Raw genomic sequence first — 15,771 nt, forward strand, 5'->3', positions numbered from 1 at the left:
ATAAAGTACAAAAATCAACTGTGAATGATTTAACTATTATTAACAATACAAAGATCTGAGATAACTCCAAGGGACTTATAATGAAAAAGATGATCCACTGCAAAGAAGGACCTGATGGAGTCTGAATGTAGTTTGAAGCATACTAGTCTTCGCTTTATTTCCCCCATGAATTTTTCCTCTAGTCTAAGCAATATGTGTCTTCTTTTACAATATGATAAACATGAAAATATGTATTGCATTATAACATATGTACAAACTATATCATATTAATTGCAAATGAAATAGAAGAAATTTCCATAGTCTTTAAACATTGGTAGAGAAATCTCAGCTGAGGAAATTATGTTTTACATATAAAACACTTTTCTAAAAAATTCTTGGCATAACTTTTCCTATTCCATGACTTTCATGGAGCTGGGTAGCACAGTAGATAGAGTGCCTGACCTGAAGTCAGGAAGATTCATCTTCCTGAATTCAAATCTGACCTCAGACACTAGCTATGTCACCTGGGGAGGGAGGAGAAATGGGAGGAAGGGAAAGAATGTGGATCACAAAATGTCAGAAAACAATTATTAAAAATGATATTGATGAGTAATCTGGAAAAAAATAAGTTAAAAGAAGAAAGAAAAAAAAGAAGTTATAGTAGGTCTGCAGAGGTTCTTGAAAGCAAGGATAGGGAATCCATGCTTTATTTCATAAATACTAGGGAGCTACTGAAGGTTTTTGAGCCAGGAAGTTTTATTAATGGATTATTGGAATAGAAAATTTAGAAGATGGTGGGAGGATCCAATGACTGGCCACTTATAAGATTATTATAATATTTCAGGCAAGAATTAGTATCTGAAGTCAGATTTGAACTTAGGAAGATGAGTCTTCCTGACTTCAGGCCAAGCACACTATTTACTGAGCCACCTAGCTTCATGGGAGTCATGGAATAGGATAAAGTATGCCAAGAATTCTTTAGTAAAAGTATTTCACATATTTAACATAATTTCCTCAACTGAGACCTCTCTACAAGTATTTAAAGACTACTGTGTTCACTGTCATGAGAATAATGATAATAATATTAAAAACAATAGCTAATAAAGCTCTTAACATGTGCTATCTCATTTGATCTTCATCACTCTATGAGGTAGGTTCTACTATTATTCCCATTTTACAGATGAAGAAATGGAAGTCTAGAAGTTACTTGTCTAGAATCATGTCTGCTAAGAATTCAAGGGAAGATTTGAACACAAGTTTTTCTGACTCCAAGTCTAATCTCCAATCACTATAGCACTGGTATAGGAAAGACAAGAAAATAGAAAAAGAAAAAAAGGTGGGGGGGAGGAGAAGGAAAGAAATTGGAGTCAGATGTGAGGATGAAGAAGAATCATTGGCAACTGAAACCTTGGCAATTTATTACTGAGGGAGGCAGAATGGAATTTCTGTGGCTTTTATAGTGTTGTTATTGTCATTGTTTATAATCTAGGGTTGAACTGAAATACTGAGAAAAAAATTAAATGATATTTGGAGTCCTTGTAACAAAAGGAATAATAACTATAAGTAAATGAACACTTCTAAATAGAGGAAGTCAGGCCTTGGATTAGAAACTCTGGAAAAATTCCCCAGTGGCCAAGAGCTAAGAAAGCTGATTAGCTACTATCATATTATGTACTTAGATATTCCATAGATATAATCAGCGGGTTGTGTCTTCAGAAATTTCTGGGCTCTCCATTCCATGAAGGCAGGTTAAATGGCTCTCCACTGCCTTTTGGGAGCTCCTAACCTCCCTTTACTTCTGGAACATTCATGTTCTCCCCTTGGCTTTTCCCTCCTCTCTCCTGATCTCAAGTCCTTATGCAATAGAAGCACTTGGGATCCATCTGATACTTCCATTCTAAATTCACTTTCCCATCCTCCAGGATGAGTTATCATATTCTGGAAACAAACAGATCTTTGGCTACTTTCAATCTTAGTATGCAAAGGAAGAAAAATATATCAGAGAGATGAGAAAAGACATGGTAGAGTCCCAGTGCCGCCATATTTCCCACTGAATGGCATGTTAAAAGCAGGATTCCATTCATCTACCCATTGTTTACTTTTAGAAGGAAATAGTAGTTAGTGCAGAAGCAACCACTCTAACAATTACCCCTTTTGGGAATGCCATGAGATATGTGATGTCATGTTCAAGATATGTTTTATCAGTCAGGAGACTGTTGAGTGTTCTCCAGGAATGGAGCTGCAGAATAGTTGACTGCTAAAAACAAAAATGTGATGCATTTGTAGGAAGGATGTGTTGCAGTAGGGGTCTATCCATAAAAAAAAGGGTACGATTTGGGGCAAATGACACCATTATTTTTTTTTCCAAAACAGTATAACATATCAGATGCCCTGAAAAGTTAATTGCTTGGGACAGTTAGGTGTCTTGGTGGAAAGGGAGACTGGCCTGGTGATGGGAGCTCCTGGGTTCAAATAGGACCTCAGATACTTCTTTAGTTGTGTGACCTTGGTCAAGTCACTTGATTCTCATTGCCTAGTCCTTCCCTCTCTTCTATCTTGGAACCAGTACACTGTATTGATTCTACGATAGAGGGTAAGGTTGTTTTTTTTTTTTTAAGTTAATTGTCAATACCTTTCTTTCTCTCTCTCTCTCTCTCTCTCTCAACTCAACCTTTCATCTTAGAATCAGTATTGATTCCAAGGCAGAAGAGCAGTAGACAATAGGAATTAAGTGACTTGCCCCTGTTCATACAGTTAAGAAGTGTCTAAGATCAGATTTGAACCCAGGATCCCTTGTTTCTGGGCCTAACTCTCAATCCACTGAGCCACCTAGCTGCCCTAGTGACTTTCTCTTGATCCTTTCCTATACTATGTATTTTTTTTTTCTGAGAATGACTACCTATTTAAAAGATATTTTATATTCCTTTTTCTCTTAATATTTTAATCATCTCAAAAGGAATTGGGAAACTCACATTTTTCTCTTTTAAAAAATTTTTATTTTTATTATTATGCAAAACACACTTCCATATTGGTGATTGTTGTAAGAGCACACTCATACATAACCAAAACCCCAAAATTAAACCACAAGTACACCGAAAATTTCTCTTTTTTCTAAAGATGCAACAAACTTATCCTAAAGTTTAATCTATTCAGACCCCATTTGGAGGACTCCTTTTTATTTGCCCACTAAAGAGATTTGCCTCTCCTGAGAAAACGTGTTTCCTCAAATCCAATCCACTAAATATTTCTTTAATTTAAAAAATTGTGAACTTACACACAAAATTAATATTTTCATATATAAAAATAGTAAAAAATATTTTATATGAAATCTTGAATTTGTTATATACAGCTTGGTCTATTTTTTTTAAACCCCTACCTTCTGTCTTAGAGTCAATACTGTCTATTGGCTCCAAAGCAGGAGAGTGGTAACGGCTAGGCAATGGGGGTTAAGTGACTTGTCCAGCTGGGAAGTGTCTGAGGTCAGATTGGAACCCAGGACCTCCCATCTCTAGGCCTGGCTCTCAATCTACAGAGCCACCGAATTTCCCCCAGCTTGTTCTCTTTCTTAAAAGGACATATATACTAAATTCAACATTATTTTCAAAGCTGCCCTGCTTTTCTGTGTTTCTTTCTGTGCATTTTAAAAATGCTTCAATGATTCTTCTTTTCTATTTTTTTCAGCAATGTGATTCATAGCTGTCCTTTCCTCCTCCCTCCTTTCCAGATAAAAAGGAAGAAAAAACAATAATTCTCGTAGCAAACACAGTCAGGCAAACAAATTCATAGATCTGCCAAATCCAAAAATGTGTACCCATTTCAGTTCTTGTCCTGGAGTCCATCACCTCTGTCAGGAGATGAGGAACATGCTGGGTCCATAAGCTTCTTGGAATCTTGGATGGTTATCTCATTGATCAGAGTTCTTGGAGTCTTTCAAACCCACAAGTATTATTTAAGTGCCTACTGTATGCAAGGCACTGCACTTGGTAAGCGAGATACAAAAATAAAGCCCAAACTGTTCCTTCCCTCCTGGAATTTACATTCTACTCAGGAAGATGGAAGATATAAACACAGATGGCTCTACCTATGATTATTTGAGGAAGGAGAGAATACAAAAACCTGAGAAGATCAGGAAAGGCTTTTTGTTGGGTAATCTTAAAGACTAAGTTCTAAGAGGAAGAACTGGACACCATGATAACCGGAGACCATGATGAAGCTCAATTTCCTCAGGGACTGGTGCATTTCTTTCCTTCTTCCCAAATTCTTTTCTTCTAAGTCCTACACTAGAATCTTTATCACCTCTGACTTATGGGGGGGGCGGTCTATGGGAATGTGGTTCATAGGTCCAGGTTTTATTCAGGAAATTACATAGATTTTATACAGTTTGTAAGATAAAGACATCCTAGGGTCAGTTTGACCTGACAGTCCCAGGCTTTCTGGAATTACCAGTTTTTTTTTTGTTTTTGCTAGCTTTTGTTAAAAAATGTGCAATACTAGCCTTTTCTCCTTGTAAATATAAACTAGAATAGCAGAGGTCCTCAGAGACCTTAGAATCTTTATTCCCCGAAGTCTAGATGTACTATAGGACTTGGTGTTTTGGGAGGAGAGGTGGTTTGGAGTGGAAGAAAATTTTAGTTTTTGAATGCTTACGCTTCGTTCTTTCCACTAAAATATAGAAGGAATTCATGGGGGCATAGTATTTCAGCAGCAAGGGTGTGCAGATTGTGATTTTTGGGCTAGCAGTGTGATCCTGAACAAGTCACTTAATCCTGCTTGCCTCTGTACTTCCTCTGTAAAATCAGATGGAGAAGGAAATGGCAAACTGCTCTGGTATCTTTGCCAAGAAAACTCCAATTAGGTCCCAAAGGATCTGATAATCCTGAAATTATACAACAACAACAACAATAATTTTTCAGCCCTGGAGATTGCTTCAGAGATCACCTAGAGTAACTCAGATAGCCCAGGAGCAAGTGTGGTTCAGTGGAAAAAGTAATGACTAGATTTAAAGAATTTAGATTCAACTCTTGTTTTTTCTTTTCACTCTTCTTGTGACCTCAGGTGGGTTCCCAGGATCTCTAAGGACCTCAGTTGACTCATTTGTCAAATGAAGGGGTTAAACTAGAAAAATCTGAGGCCCCTTCCAGTTTTAGATCTATGATCCTCTGAACCTCTCAAAGAGGGTAAAGAGGGCACTGCCTGACAATGAAAATGGATACTGGTTGTTTCAGATTCCACTCCCAATTTAAGCCTCCACATCAAAGTTGGAATTTTACTTGATGGGAAGCTCTCCACAAAGTTAAAGGTTTTTCTGCATAGTTGTCATTTCTTGTTCTCATTGAAAATATGGCTCAAAACAGGTAGATTTATTTTTTAAATTTAATTTTATTTTCCACCCAATTACTTGTAAAAAATTTCCAACAGTTTAAAAAAGAATATTGAGTCTCAAATTCTCTCTCCCTCTCCCTAACTTCCTATCCCCCTTGAGATGGTTAAGTAATCTCATATAGATTTTACATTTGCAATTGTGTAAAACATTTTTCCATATTAATCCTTTTGTAGAAGGAAACTCAAATAGAAAAGAAATTAAGAAAGTGAAAAAAGTTTGCTTTGATCTAGATTCAGATCAAGTTCTTTTTCTCTGGAAATAGCCTTTTTAAGTATGAGTCCTTTGGGATAATTTTGGATCATTGTATTGCTGAGAATAACTATTATTCACAATCAAAACAAGTAAATTTAACAAAAGCTAAAATAATCAAGTTAATGAGGCTGGAGGTATTTTGTAAGGAAGTAAACAACACAAAGTCTGCATAAACAACATGGATGAATCTTGTGTCCTGGATCAGGGGTCCCAAGGATGGTATATAAGGGCTGCCTTGCAGAAGGAGAGCATCAGACTTCACTCACCTCTCCTGAGTCTTCTCTCCTCACTTCACGTGAACCCTCCACACTGATACTATGGGTTGCTGTGGCTGTAGAGGTAGCTGTGGTGGCTGCGGTGGCTGCGGTGGCTGCGGTGGCTGCGGTGGCTGCGGTGGCTGCGGTGGCTGTACTTGCCGCCGCGTGGGCTGCTGCTCTGCCTGCTGCCCCTGCTGCTGTGGCTGCTGTGGGGGCTGCTGCAGCCCAGTAGTCTGCTGTCGCCGCACCTGCTGCTGTGGCTCTTGTGGCTGTGGCTCCTGTGGCTGTGGCAAGGGCTGCTGCCAACAGAAATGCTGCCAACAGAGGTGCTGTAAGAAGCAATGCTGCTGCTAGAGAGTGATGAACAGGGCAAGGTCTCCAGGAAGGACCTTCTAGGGGCACATGTATAGCATGAAGGTAAGACTCTTGTTTCAGAATGTGTTTCTTGACTTACTATTAATCAGTGTGTCACAAAACTTAGCTCTTGGGCTGTAGGAACTTGACTAACTTGTGTGTTTTGTTATACAGCATGACTATATTTATTAAAGTATTTCATAGGACCATAGTATTTCAAAATAAATCTTTCCTGAAAATCTTTCAATCTAATAAAAACTATTGACAGTAAAAAAAGAAAGAGAGATAAGTGTACAGCCCAAGTTGTTGAGGAGAATATATCACAATAATAAAATAAGTGCAATGAAATGATGATTTTTAATATTTTTCTCTTCATATTTTTCTACCCATTGTTATACCAAATATCCCTTAGTTAATTTTATTGTATGCTATATGTTTCTGATATTTTTTTAGTGCTCTTCAATTTTCTTGGGTGAGAATCTCTTAATAAAATGAAATTTAAAAAAATATATTCTTCTTTTTTTTTTCTTTGGCTTGTATCAGGGGGTGGAATGGGGAGGATATGGCTAATGGTAAAGCTGGGGAGAGGGCAGATATATTGATGGTTATGGGGAGATCCTGAGAGATTTCAGAAGAGTTGTGAGATTTTTTTTAAAAAGTCTAAGAACTATGGGGGGCAGCTGGGTGGCTCAGTGGATTGAGAGTCAGGCCTAGAGATGGGAGGTCCTGGGTTCAAATGTGGCATCAGACACTTCCCAACTGTGTGACCCTGGACAAGTCACTTAACCCCCATTGCCTAGCCCATACCACTCTTCTGCCTTGGAGCCAATACACAGTATTGACTCCAAGACGGAAGGTAAGGGTTTAAAAAAAAAGTTTAAGAACCATGTCAATATGCACCGAGTCCAACAAAACAGAACTTGACTTTGAAACTAGGTCTATAACAATAAAATCTAGGTCTTTGTACAACAAAATGTGAATCATTCATCAAGAAATTGATGACATTTTCAAATTGTTCCATGGGATTGGATTTAGTCCAATAAGAATGGAGGGTTATTAACACCATTGGAATATGAGTGTGATATATATATCAGGGCATACCAACATTTCCCTGCACAAGTCCAGATATGTCAATAATTATATTTTATTGGGTAGTTTAATACTGTGGCAAAAAAGGAATGCCAAGAGTGGGAAGTTCCTGGGAGATCCCTCCTGGTCCTTCAGTACTGAGCCCACTATAAAAATTTTTATGAAAAGAAGAAAGAATAGAGAGGAATTAGGATGGGGTGCTCAGTAGTAGGGGAAAACAGAACGCTTTCTATTTTGTTCTAAGTGACACAAAACCTTGCTGACATTGGCACCATAATCCATTCCTTCATAGTATCAGCTCTCTCTGCCAAACAAAACATTAGAAGGAAAGTTTCTCTACTTTCTCTCTCTCTCTCTCTCTCTCTCTCTCTCTCTCTCTCTCTCTCTCTCTCTCTCTCTCTCTCTCTCTCTCTCTGTTGCCCTTTCAGTCTCTCTGTCTCTCTCTCTCCCCTCATTCTCATATTCTCACATATATTTCTATTTTCACTAACTAGATCTTTATTTACTTTTTTCCACTTTTGGTTTAATTGATGCAGTTTTAAAATATATTAACATTTATAGATTACTTTTATTTTGTGAGAGGCCTTTTATAACAAAGTAAAACATTTAAATAAAGCTAATGATACAGAAACTATCTGAAAGTTCATGCAACATTTAACATCTGCAGCAACACCCACCTAAGCTTAAAAACAAAACAAAAAATTTATTTCCTTCTCTCCCTTTTACCTCATTTGCTTTTCCTCACATTTTTCTTATTTACCTTTCAAAACATCTTTGAGTTAAAAAAACACTCACATTCTAGCACAGGCAATAATATACTATAGTAGTAGTCTCTCGGTAACCAAGGATGACGATTGTCTTTGTGCAATTTAATCTATGGTGTACGGGGTTAGGATAGATGAGTGTGCACAAAGACACTTGTGCGTGAAAGAGATTTAAGTAGAAGAGTCGATGCACAGAGACAGTTCCACTCTCTCGGCGTTGGAAGCCTGGGTCCAGTGGCATGAAAAGTTGTTACACCTGGAGACTTCCTCAGCTGCATTGGATGGCCGTGTTGTCTTTTGTGCTCCAACACGCCCTGAGCACTCCACAGTGCTTTGCTGCATCGCCCTCTCAGCCGTTGAACCTTCCTTCTTATTGGTTTCTTCCATCTGTTCGGCTGCAGCAGTCTTTAATATAATCCAGATAACACTGGATCTAGACTTCTGGTGGAGAATAGGTTTGGTCCTAGTTAATCCAAAGTATTGGACCTGCTGTCCACATTGTTTATTGGAGGATAATTTTTACCTAACACAGTAACAGAATCTCATATTATTAGAACCAGAAGGAATCTCATCCTTACCTAAAGGGAAATTTAGGCTGAGAGAAAATGACTTGTCAGAGGTACACACAACAGAGATATATCTATAAACAGATCTAAACATGAAAATGAAAATGTTCTTGTCCTGCTTAACACAGAGCACCCTGCATCCTACATTTTCCCATTATGGGGAATAGCATCCCATAATGTCTTTCTCACCAGGCTGTCTAAAATTAGCCAGCCTGGGACTAGTTCTCTCTTTTCTGATGCTTCAGGAGGGTGAAGATCACAGTTGAAGCACCATGCAAGTCCCTCATCTTGAACTGAACCTTGAGGCAAGGCCCTTTACTCTCCCACCCCCTATTTACTCAAGCTCCAAGAAAAAGGGCTTGGAGTCTCTGTTCTGTGTTTTTTATACTTAGTTTCTGATGCTAGCAGTGATTTCTACCATTCCTGCGTGTTTAAGCAATGGTGACTTTGGAGCCAGGTTTTCAGGAGGGATGCTGCAACCAGTCAATCGAGCAAGGAAGTCCAGAGAGCCCAGAAAGTCTGGGATTTGAACAGAAGAGTAGCTTTGCATTTAGGACTGAGAATCTTTCCCTTTGGAACTGATTTAAGCTATGAACCTAATCTCCTTTTCCTCCCCAGAGATTGAGGCAGGGCAGTGAGAAGTATTAAGCCCCATGTGTTGGGGCAGTAAATTTGTTTATTTGTGATCATACCGTTTGAAGTAAATATTCCTGTGTAAAATCTAATCTGATTGAGGCAGCTAGGTGACCCAGTGGATAGAGAGCCAGACCTGGACTCAGGAGAACCTGGGTTCAAATCTGACCTCAGATACTTCCTAGCTGTGACCCTAGGCAAGTCATTTAACCCTAACACTTACCACTCCTTTGCCTTAGAACTCATACTTAGCATCAGTTCTAAGACAGAAGGTAAGGGTTATTTTTTAAAAATCTAACTGCTGATGGCTAAGTAGAACTGGGGTGCCAGGCAACTATCTTTAAAATTAGAGGTGGAGCTACTGGCAGATAGCCTGAACCCCTCCCCACTTCAATTCCTTTAAGTATGCTAGAGAACTCTGGGGGGAGGCATAAAGCTGTAATCTACAAGAAGGAAGGCCAGGGTGGTCAGAGTAACATACTACAGGGAGAATTCTGGAGAGGGCTGACTATCAGAGTATTGTTCACAGAGGACCTCTATGGCTAGTTTTAGGACTAAACCTCTGATTTTAGATAGCCTTCCAGATAAGGAACCTCATTCCACTAATGCAGACTAGCACTTAGTCTTAGAAAGTGGCCAAAAGCCTTGAAAGATTAGAGGGTTTGCTGAGCCTCCCACTGCCAGGATATGTCAGAGGTGGGACCTGACCCAAGATTTTTCTGGCATCGAGGCCATCTCTTTGTCCTTTATGCCTCTTAAGTCCCCCTAGTTCATTTAAAATCTGGCTCTCTTTCTCTGGTGGGCCTAGGTAAGCTCGGTGATAATGTGCCCTTAAGCAGCAGCATGAAGGATGTTATCAAGGACATGTTTGTCCTAAGAAGGAGATTGGCCCATCCCTGAGGGAGGGGACGGAGGGATAACAGATGGACAGCCCAGGTGTTTTACTGGGGGTGATGAAATGTCAAATAAAAAATCCACTGGAAGTTTCCACCAGCATATTGGGTAATTCCACTATGGAAGATTAATGGGAGGGGAAAAGCAAGAATTGTACAAGATGGGAAGAAACAGATGGATTGCACATTATTACAGATTTGCATTTTGAGGGATCTTGGGGATTATCTCATTTTTAATGAGGAAAGAGAGTCCTAGAGAGGTTAATTGACTTGCCAAAGGCTGCAAAGATAGTAAAGAGTAAAGTCATGAGAACCTTGGTTCTGTGACTCCAAATTTAGTGTTGATTCTATTGCATTCTCTGATGCCAGAACAGAGAATACACAGACCAGTGAGATCGTATATCTACCGAAACATTGGTGTAGAGTTAGGGTACAGCCTAAGATTTCCTTTTTGTGCATGGTTCCCAGTGTGGAAGCTCCCTTCATTGTAGCAGAATAGCAGTTCTTCAGGAACCGTCTTAAGAGAGTTTGCTGGGATATTGAGAGGGCTTATGGTGACACAGGCAGCATGGGTGAGAGGCAGAACTTAAATGATTCAAAAAAATTATTTAATTAAGTACTTACAATGTTCTAAACACTGTACTAGCCACTGGATACTGAAAAAAGGGAAACAGTCTCTTTTCAGTTCTGTCTGACTCTCCATGAACCCATTTGGGCTTTTCTTGGCAAAGATACTTGAGTGATTTGCCATTTCCTTCTCCAGCTCATATTACAGATGAGGAAATTGAGGCAAATAGGGTTTAAGTGACTTGTCCAGGGTCCCACAGGTACTAAGTATCTGGGGCTAGATTTGATCTAAGGAAGACTAGCTAAGACCTAGCACTCTAACCCCACTTACATGCTCCAGGGAAAGTTTCTGCTCTCAATCTAAGGGGAAGAGACAAGGTTTAAAAAAGAGTTCAGATGTGGAAGGAGGGAATGAAAGGGACTGGGTTGGGAGTACTTAGGGACCTTTGGTAGGTTAACAGCCAGGCCTGGAGACCTGAAGTAGGAAATATGGGATGGTTCAACGATCCTCCAACTTAATGGAAGGAAGCAAGCAGAGGACCAGAGACAAATTGAGGAGCCAATTTCTTTTATGGATCTGAGTCTTCCAAAGCATTTCTCTCTCCCTTGATTTTGGTTCAGTTTGAAGAATATTTCTCCTTTCAACATCTCCTGTACCAGCTTTGCTCCTCCCAAAGGTAGGATGCATTGCATTATCATACTTTCCACTATACATATATACATATATATGTATATATATATATATATATATATATATAATTTTTAAACTCACTTTCTATCTTAAAATCAATACTGTGTATTTGTTCCAAGGCAGAAAATCAGTAAGGGCTAGGCAATGTGGGTCAAATGATGGGTCAAATGATTGCCCAGGGTCACTCAGCTGGGAAGTATCTGAGGTCAAATTTGAACCTATGACTTTCCATCTCCAGGTCTGGCTCTCTATCCTCTGAGCTACCTAGCTGCCCCCTTGTCTGACATTTTTTTTTGGTCATATCCAAAAATTATTCACTGGAGACAAATATAATTTTCTTTTCCTCCCCCCCCCCACCCCGCCCACCTCTCCCATAGCTGCACGATTCCACTGGGTATCACATGTGTTCTTGATTCAAACCCATTTCCATGTTGTTGGTATTTGCATTAGAGTGTTCATTTAGAGTCTCTCCTCAGACATGTCCCCTCAGCCCCTGTAGTCAAGCAGTTGCTTTTCATCGGTGTTTTTACTCCCACAGTTTGTCCTCTGCTTGTGGATAGTGTTTTTCTCCTAGCTCCCTGCAGATTGTTCAGGGACATTGCATTGCCACTAATGGAGAAGTCTATTACATTCGATTGTACCACAGTGTATCAGTCTCTGTGTACAATGTTTTCCTGCTTCTGCTCCTCTCACTCTGCATCACTTCCTGGAGGTTGTTCCAGACTCCATGGAATTCCTCCTTTTAGCACAATAGTATTCCATCACCAACATATACCACAATTTGTTCAGCCATTCCCCAAATGAAGGGCATCCCCTCATTTTCCAATTTTTGGCTACCACAAAGAGCGCAGCTATGAATATTCTTGTATATTTCTTTTTCCTTATTATCTCTTTGGGGTAAAAACCCAGCAGTGCTATGGCTGGATCAAAGGGCAGACAGTCTTCTATCGCCCTTTGGGCATAGTTCCAAATTGCCCTCCAGAATGGTTGGATCAATTCACAACTCCACCAACAATGAATTAATGTCCCTACTTTGCCACATCCCCTCCAGCATTCATTACTTTCCTTTGCTGTCATGTTGACCAATCTGCTAGGTGTGAGGTGATACCTCAGAGTTGTTTTGATTTGCATCTCTCTGATTATAAGAGATTTAGAACACATTTTCATGAACTTATTAATAGTTTTGATTTCTTTATCTGAGAACTGCCTATTCATGTCCCTTGCCCATTTTTCAATTGGAGAATGGCTTGATTTTTTGTACAACTGGTTTAGCTCTTTATAGATTTGAGTAATTAGACCTTTGTCAGAGGTTTTTGTTATGAAGATTGTTTCCCAATTTGTTGCTTTCCTTCTAATTTTAGTTACATTGGTTTTGTTTGTACAAAACCTTTTTAATTTGATGTAGTCAAAATTATTTATTTTGCATTTTGTGACTCTTTCTGTCTTGCTTGGTTTTAAAATCTTTCCCTTCCCAAAGTTCTGACATGTATACTATTCTGTGTTCACCTAATTTACTTATAGTTTCCTTCTTTATATTCAAGTCATTCATCCATTCTGAGTTTATCTTGGTGTAGGGTGTGAGGTGTTGATCCAAACCTAATCTCTCCCACACTGTCTTCCAATTTTCCCAGCAGTTTTTATCAAATACTGGATTTTTGTCCCAAAAGCTGGGGTCTTTGGGTTTGTCATAGACTGTCTCTGAGGTCATTTACCCCAAGTCTATTCCACTGATCCTCCTTTCTGTCTCTTAGCCAGTATCAAATTGTTTTGATGACTGCTGCTTTGTAATATCGTTTGAGATCTGGGACTGCAAGGCCACCTTCCTTTGTATGTTTTTTCATTATTTCCCTGGATATCCTTGATCCTTTATTCTTCCAAATGAACTTTGTTATGGTTTTCTCTAATTCAGTAAAATAGTTTTTTGTTAGGTCAATGGGTATGGCACTAAATAAATAGATAAGTTTGGGTAGGATGGTCATTTTTATTATGTTACTTCGTCCCACCCATGAGCAATCAATGTTTTTCCAATTGTTTAGATCTAGTTTTAATTGTGTGGAGAGTGTTTTGTAGTTGTGTTCATATAGTTCCTGTGTTTGTCTCGGCAGATAGATTCCTAAGTATTTTATATTGTCTCGTGTGAATTTAAATGGAATTTCTCTTTCTGATTCTTGCTGCTGAACTGGGTTGGAGATATATAGAAATGCTGATGACTTATGTGGGTTTATTTTGTATCCTGCAACTTTGCTAAAGTTGTTGATTGTTTCGATTAGCTTTTTGTTTGCTTCCCTAGGATTCTTTAAGTAAATCATCATATCATCCACAAAGAGTGACAGATTGGTCTCCTCATTGCCAATTTTAATGCCTTCAATTTCTTTTTCTTCTCTAATTGCTACTGCTAGTGTTTCTAGTACAATATTAAATAATAAAGGTGATAATGGGCATCCTTGTTTGACTCCTGATCTTATTGGGAAGGCTTTGAGTTTTTCCCCATTGCAGATGATGTTTGCTGATGGTTTTAGGTATATACTGTTTATTATTTTTAGGAAAGGCCCTTCTATTCCTATACTTTGTAGTGTTTTCAATAGGTATGGGTGTTATATTTTGTCAAAGGCTTTTTCTGCATCTATTGAGAAAATCATGTGATTTTTGTCAGTTTGCTTGTTTATATGGTCAATTATGTGGATGGTTTTCCTAATATTGAACCATCCTTGCATTCCTGGTGTGAATCCTACCTGATCATAGTGGATAACCTTTGTGATGACTTGCTGGAGTCTTTTTGCTAGTATCCTATTTAAGATTTTTGCATCTATATTCATTAGGGAGATTGTTCTATAATTTTCTTTCTCTGTTTTTGACCTGCCTGGTTTTGGAATCAGTACCATGTTTGTGTCATAAAAGGAGTTTGGTAGAACTCCCTCTTTGCTTATTATGTCAAATAGTTTGTGTAGTATTGGGATTAACTGTTCTTTGAATGTTTGATAGAATTCACTTGTGAATCCATCTGGCCCTGGGAATTTTTTCTTAGGGAGTTCTTTGATGGCCTGTTGGGTTTCATTTTCTGATATGGGATTATTTAAGAATTCTATTTCTTCTTCTGTTAATCTAGGCAGTTTGTATTTTTGTATATATTTATCCATATCACCTAAATTGGTATATTTATTGCCATATAATTGGGCAAAGTAATTTTTAATGATTGCCTTAATTTCCTCCTCGTTGGAGGTGATGTCCCCCTTTTCATCTTTGGTGCTGTTAATTTGGTTTTCTTCTTTCCTTTTTTAAATTAGATTGACCAGTACTTTGTCTATTTTGTTTGTTTTTTCAAAGTACCAGCTTCTAGTCTTATTTATTAAATCAATAGTTCTATCACTTTCAATTTTATTAATTTCTCCCTTAATTTTTAGGATCTCTAGTTTGGTTTTTCTGCTGGGGGGTTTTAATTTGTTTGCTTTCAAATTTTTTTTATTTGCATTTCCAATTCATTGATCTCTGCCCTCCCTAGTTTGTTCATATATGCACTCAGGGATATGAATTTACCTCTGATTACTGCTTTGGCTGCATCCCAAAAGGTTTGAAAGGATGTCTCGCCATTGTCATTTTCCTCGATGAAATTATTAATTGTTTCTATGATTTCTTCTCTAACTAACCCATTTTGGAGTATCATATTATTTAATTTCCAATTAATTTTTGATTTGGTTTTCCATTTACCCTTACTGATCGTTATTTTTATTGCCTTGTGATCTGAAAAGGCTGCATTTATTATTTCTGCTTTTCTGCATTTGTATGCCATGTTTCTGTGACCTAGTGTATGGTCAATCTTTGTGAATGTGCCACGTGGTGCTGAGAAGAAGGTGTATTCCTTTTTGTCCCTATTTATTTTTCTCCATATGTCTATTAACTCTAATTTTTCTAAGATTTCATTCACTTCGTTTACCTCTTTCTTATTTATTTTTTGATTTGATTTATCTAAATTTGATAGTGGTTGGTTCAGATCTCCTACTAATATGGTTTTACTGTCTATTTCTTCCTTCAGTTCTCCTAGTTTCTCCATTAGAAATTTGGGTGCTATACTATTTGGTGCATACATGTTTATTAGTGATATTTCCTCGTTATCTAAAGTCCCTTTTAACAAAATATAATTACCTTCCCTATCCCTTTTAATTATGTCTATTTTTGCTTTGGCTTTGTCAGATATCATGATTAAACTCCTGCCTTCTTTCTATTAGTTGAGGCCCAGAAGGTCTTACTCCATCCTTTAATTCTGACCTTTTGGGTGTCTACCCGCCTCATATGTGTTTCTTGAAGACAACATATGGTAGGGTTTTGGATTCTAATCCATTCTGCTA

The sequence above is a fragment of the Monodelphis domestica genome, chromosome 8 (genome assembly GCF_027887165.1).
Source record: "Monodelphis domestica isolate mMonDom1 chromosome 8, mMonDom1.pri, whole genome shotgun sequence".
In the NCBI taxonomy this organism is placed as follows: Eukaryota; Metazoa; Chordata; class Mammalia; order Didelphimorphia; family Didelphidae; genus Monodelphis; species Monodelphis domestica.